The sequence below is a fragment of the Pseudorasbora parva genome, chromosome 1 (assembly GCF_024679245.1).
Source record: "Pseudorasbora parva isolate DD20220531a chromosome 1, ASM2467924v1, whole genome shotgun sequence".
In the NCBI taxonomy this organism is placed as follows: Eukaryota; Metazoa; Chordata; class Actinopteri; order Cypriniformes; family Gobionidae; genus Pseudorasbora; species Pseudorasbora parva.
The window spans coordinates 67,202,137-67,208,573 of NC_090172.1; positions in this window are offsets into that span (position 1 = coordinate 67,202,137).

Sequence of the window (6,437 nt, forward strand, 5' to 3'; positions counted from 1 at the left end):
TAGATGCTGGTCTTTTATGCTGGATGAATCAGTAAAGTCTGCTGGATGTTTATGCTGAATGTGCCTCTGCAAGTTTCCTCCGTGATTCCCAGTTCCTTCTGCCCCGCACCCTTCAGTATTGTAGACAGCCATGTTAGACGACTTGCCATAGGAGAAATAATGATGAAAAGGATTTTCTTGGTGGCGGCCCATCTAAAAAAAAAAGTAACTGAGAGTGGAATAAGCTATTATATAGATTTTTTTTACATTCTAAAAATGTGTTCACTCACATTAATTACTGAAGAGAAACAAACAAAAAATGATTTGCATTACTGTATGGCTAATCTTCAAGTGTCTAAGCATGTTTGAACTGAAACATACCTCTGAACATTGGATGGGCAGCCTTCTTGTGTTTATTTAAAGGTCCCGTTCTTCGCGATTCCATCTTTCAAACTTTAGTTAGTGTGTAATGTTGCTGTTAGAGTATAAATAATGCCTGTAAAATTATAAAGCTCAAAGTTCAATGCCAAGCGAGATATTTTATTTAACAGAAGTTCCCTTTTAAAGCCTACAGCAGTCCGGTTTGGACTACACTCCTGCACTTCCTGCTGTAATGACGTCACTAGAACCATTTGTTGACTAACCCTCCGCCCACAAGAACACTCAAAATAGGGGGCGTGGTCTTGTTGCTCTCCCATGTGGAGAAGAGCGCGCATTCAGCGCTTGCATCTCCCCGTTATGGTAAGAGGCCGGACCTTTCCGGGCAAAGTTGGCTAAGCTGCTGTCCAATCACAACACGGGAAGCACTGGCCCAATCAGAACTCGTTACGTATTTCTGAAGGAGGGACTTCATAGAACAAGGAAATTATCAGGCTGCTTTAAGGACAGAGAAAACGTCTCGGTTACGTATGTAACCCTCGTTCCCTGAGGTGGGAACGGAGACGTAACGTCAGTGACTGACGAATGGGGAGTTTCGCTTAGAAGCCTATCATCTCCGAGACTAGAAAACGCCCAATGGCAGTGCCAATGCCATGGGCATGTGAGATTTGCATGCGTAACTCCGCCTACCCACGTGGGTATATAAGGAAGTAGCTGGCATAATCGCATTATGTTTTACTAGCTGAGGAGCCAAGTTGAATTCCGTTCCATCGGCACAGGGGAAGTGGCAGCGGGACGTTACGTCTCCGTTCCCTCCTCAGGGAACGAGGGTTAAATACGTAACCGAAACGTTCCCTGAGGAGGGAACGGAGACGTAACGTCAGTGACTGACGAATGGGGGTCCCAATATAATCATGCCACTCAGCTGTCTTCCAGTGCCCTGCGCAAGTGTGAGTGCCCTGATGCAAGATAGGACGGTCAAAGATCTCCACTTAACGCAGGAATACCAAAGTACACTGGGAGGCATATTCCAGGTGGAGATATGCGCCAAAATGCCTACCCATTGGGAGGACTTAAGAATACACGTATGACCTGAGGGGCTGCATACGGAAGAACACTGGGGTACCAGCCGCAGGTGGATTTTTAACCCCAGGTGGTGAAAGCCCAAGAGGAGGCCACACTCCAAGTGGAGTGTGCCCTGACCCCAAGGGGGCATGGGCGTCCCTGCTGCTGGTAGGCCAAAACAATGGTGTCCACTATCCAGTGAGACAACCTTTGCTTTGAGAGAGCCTTCCAAGAGGTCATGGTAGGTGGCGATAGCGGCCACATGAACCTTCAGGGTAGAAGGAGACAGCCTTCGATCCAATCCTTCTTGGAGAAATGAGAGCACAGACCCGATCGGGCACTTCCAGGGGTCTTCTTGGTGAGAAGAACACCAACTGACGAAGAGGTTCCACTTCAACGCATAGGCATGTCTCGTGGACTCGGCCCTAGCGGAAGTGATAGTAGCCACCACCGGAGGTGGTAGCGGGGGCCGCAGGGGGCCCCATCTCTGAGAGAGGAGATCCTGTCTCAGAGGAATCGGCCAGGGAGGGGCTGTCGCAAGGAGTACTAGTTCTGGGAACCAGGTCCGGCCGTGAGAATACGGGGCGACCAACATGACCTGCTCCTTGTCCTCCCTGACCTTGCACAGAACACGTGCAAGACGGCTCACTGGGGGAAACGCATATTTGCGTAGGCCCTGCGGCCAGCTGTGCGCCAGTGCATCCGTGCCGAGCGTGCCCTCGGTCAGGGAATAGTACAGGCTGCAATGGGAAGAGTCGTGGGAGGCAAACAGATATGAAAGCTTTAGCATAAGTTCTGCTGGGAAGACTCAAATACCACGTCACTTAATGCCTTCACTCTAATCCAATGATATTCTCATGCTCACGGTATAAAGGCTCTGTACTTACACATGTTTGAGTTTGCAGATACTGAATTGATGATTACGTCTTGCTCGCCTGCCAAATCGTCACGTCCACTGACACGCCCGCGTTCGTGAGTCTCCTGTTACCGACGATGAAGTTTGCCGCTTCCTCCTCATCCACATGCGCAGCTCGCACATCCAGTGCCGCGGGTTGACCGGAAAAAGGGCCTTCGGAGGACATTATCAAGCCATGAAGGCTTACCGGTATCCCCATCAGCCGAAGTTATCCAGCGTGTACCTACTGCACCTGGCCTTAATACTCTGGCTAATCCACCAGAACCTGCTTCTCACAGCCCAGTAACCGCTCCTGCACCTGGCCAGATGCAACAAGTCATCAGGAAGAGAACCGCTAATTCCTCGTCGCCACACTCAACAAAAAAGTCTATGCAGCACCCTCAAGCTTCTACTTCACTGGATTTATCCGAGCCCGCCGGAGTTTAAACCACACTGCGTGTTATTTCCCCCAACTAGCGGCGGAAATGCATATGACCAACCGTGAATATTTAGTTCTGTTCCTCTCAATTCCGATTTCGTTTAACTCTATGGTGGCCGATCTAGTCTAAGATCAACACGGCAATCCCCCTCCTTACATTCAAAATGGTGCATCGAGCGTTAAAACGCGAAAGGCGAAGCTTTATTTACGGGTATGTCCCTCCTTGGCTAATGTACTCAGATGGAGGGCCAACATGGCGATTACGTAATTATGCATTCACAATGGCATTTTATAAACTCACAAGAATACTTTATTACTTGATATAAGTAAATATACATCATTGAGCACATATTCTGAAGAACTAATTTATAGATAAGAATAAATAATAAAAGTTACACAGCTTGTAGCTTTAATGCTCAATTCTCCAAGTCATCCAAAGCCTCTTTCAAAGAGTCAAGACCCTGGAATCAAAGATGTAATAACTCAGAGCTTGGTCCCAGCCACTAACGTATTTGCAACCCACCAGCTTCCTCCCCCAGCCATCGGATTAAGCATTACATCCGACGTGCCTTCTACTTCAGCCGTCCAACTTTTCTTCAACCGACGGAGTCAACATTTCAGGATGCTCTGCCACACCTGAAACTCCTCCTTTTAACTTTTCTTCAGCTCAGCTCAGTCTTCGGTAGGCATCTTGTCTCTCCAGCTGTAGTGTCCCCTCTTATTAGAGTGAACATTGCCAAAGGTAAGGATATTAACTTGGCTTCACTTCTGCTTCCCTCGTCTGCCGTTGACAGAAAAATGGTAGAACGTGGTGACGTGGCAGTGCTTCTCATAATTTACGATCCCAGATAACCGGAATAGTTAATTCGGCGATTTCGCCATCACATTCAGCTTTACATAGCCATATTGTGCCAGGTTCCTGATCGGAGGGAAGAGTTAGATCTGATTTAGCTTTAATGGCTGACTCTAACCGAAGGTACAGAGAAACTTGTTTTACGAATATCACAAACCTTCTTAGCCAATCTACTTCTCTCGCTCTACAATTCCAGTCTAGTCTGGTCCGTTACAGTCACGGAATTGCTCGTTCGCCATTTCGGTGGTTTAAAAAAAAACAAAAAAGTGGCATGTTCCATTCGCAGCGCTCATCAACATGACATCAAAGCAGGCTAGTCAAATGCCAAGGCCGTCCAAGGAGCTGAACACATAAGCTCGTTCATACTTCGCTGGCTCTGCAGCGTGAGCCTCCGCCGACTGCGCGCGCTCCTCCCCAAACGGACGAGACGTTTATACTTGACACGCTCGCCGTTGTGCTATTCATAAAACGACAGAGGGTGACTCCGAGTACTCGTCTATAAACCATCAGGAAACGTCGAGTAGAGTGGGCTAAGGTACACAGGTGATGACAATTATTTAGTTATTCTTGATATTATTACTTGCGACGCGAACAAAATATGTAAGCAACTACAAAACAAACAAACAAAAAAACACCTTCAGCTTCACTCCGCGGCGACCTCTTTCCACTGAATATAAACAATGCTTAGGTTCCTAAACAGAGCAGAAAATGCTACACGCAGTCAATTAGCAATGCTTTCCTTGCGCTATTTTAACGAATCCGTTCGTCTTTTCTTAAAGAAATTCGACCACATCTGCAGTTTGCAAGTTCCTCACCCGTTTGGTCTGCTCTCGCTCTATTAGATTTACCCCATAGGTATTAATTTAATTACTTAAGGTATTTATTTATTTAAGGTATTTATTTATTTACTTATTAATTTATTTACTTAATTTATTTAGAGATTTACCCCATAGGTATTAATTTACCCCATAGGTATTAATTAATTAACATTAATTTCTATGTAAAGCACTTTGAATTGCCATTGGGTATGAAATGTGCTATACAAATAAACTTGCCTTGCCTTGCCTTGCCTTGCCATAGCCGTCGCTAACATGATCTGGGGCCATTCATAGTCTCGTAAACATCTCGATGTTCTGCGATAACAAAGCACAGTTGCCATCACTAACAAGGCAGATCATCTTGCCTTTTCAGTAAAGCTTAGTGAGACGGTTTATCTGGCAATCTGTTCTCGTAATTCTAACATTGAAGCTGGAAATATATTCATGGCCACTGCCATGTTATTGCTGACGCGCTCTATCGATTCGATTCCAGTTTTAGACAGAATCTAAAACTAGCTAATCCGTTCCCAATACCCTGTCCTCTCCTAGCAGAAATTAATTAAATTAAACGATATGCTACTTCGGCTAGACAATAGGTCTAAAGGTGTCACTCCCTCAACTTCAAAGCTTACACGTCCGCATGGTCAGCTTTTTCTATGTTCTGTTTAGCCTTCCAAATTCCAGTATTTCCCATTTTAATTTCGACCGATTGTTCCATTCTCGTTTCCAATTTCAAAAAAAAAAAAAAAATCTTCCATCCACCGACTCCTCGCAGGTATTCAATTCTATGCAAAAATAAATAACCTAATTTTCCAAGTCTCTTCTCCGAAACTTCTATTCATTTACTTCTTAAAGGCTTAGCTAAATCCTCTCTTAAACAGATCGATAAACGTCTGCCCATTACTCTGCGTTGTTGCATAAATTCATCAATGCTGTCCGCAACGGTCTCTTTTCATTTTACATCAATATCTTGCTAGAAGCAATGTTCTAGCGGCTTTTTATGGTTTCATGCATCCAGGCGAATTCTCTTCAGATACTAATACTTGCGATCCTTCTCGTGGTATTTCCTTTTCTGATATTGTTTCTCTCCTAATTGCTTCACTCTAATTCTTTAACATTAAAAAAACGACGCTCAAAGCTCCGGCGTCACCTTATCTTTCCCTAAAATCAATAATAATTTTTGCCATTTACATCGATGGTTAAATTTCTTAAAATCCGCCCTAAAATTTCTAACATTGCCCCTCTCTTTATCTTACCTAACGGTGCACCTCTTTCAAAGGCTGGTCAGAACCCATTTAAACTCTGTCGTTAAAAGCTGCAGTCTATCCCCCTCTCTCTACACCGGCCACTCATTTAGAATTGGGGCAGCTACTACAGCAGCTGAACGAGGAATCCCCATGTCAGCCATCAAGATTCTGGGTAGATGGTCTTCCTCGGCCTTCGAATCATACATAAGACCAGATTCTAACACCATTCTTCAAGCTCAGCAAGCTCTACAGTAACTATAAGGTAAATTTCTATGCATCTACTGGTGGTGGTGTCGTTATTTATTCATCCCGTTATATTATTCTAGCCAGCACTCCTCAACGACTCTCTAGTCATGTAATGTGTGGCCTAGCGGCTCTGTTCAATGTGGCCTCGTCTCTATGTGGCTGTAGCAGCCGTTGTGCCTTTGTTACATGTTCGATTAAAAAATAAATAAATAATTAAAAAAATAAATTAATTAATTAATTAATATATTTAATGTGATATTCATGTTATATGTGGTCTACTGTGACCGTGTAGCCTAATGTGGCCTTGTCTCGTGGTCTTGTGGCCTTCATGGCATGGTTAAATGTGGCCTAGTGGCTTTTGTCTCGTTGGCCTCATTCAGTGTGGCTTAGTAGCCTTGTGGCCCAGCAAAGAAAGAGGGGCCTAGTTTCTATATCAGTCTCATGGTACATATTGCCTAGTGCCACATCCGACCTTAATGACCATGTTTCGTGTGGCTTAACAGCCATCGTCTGTACG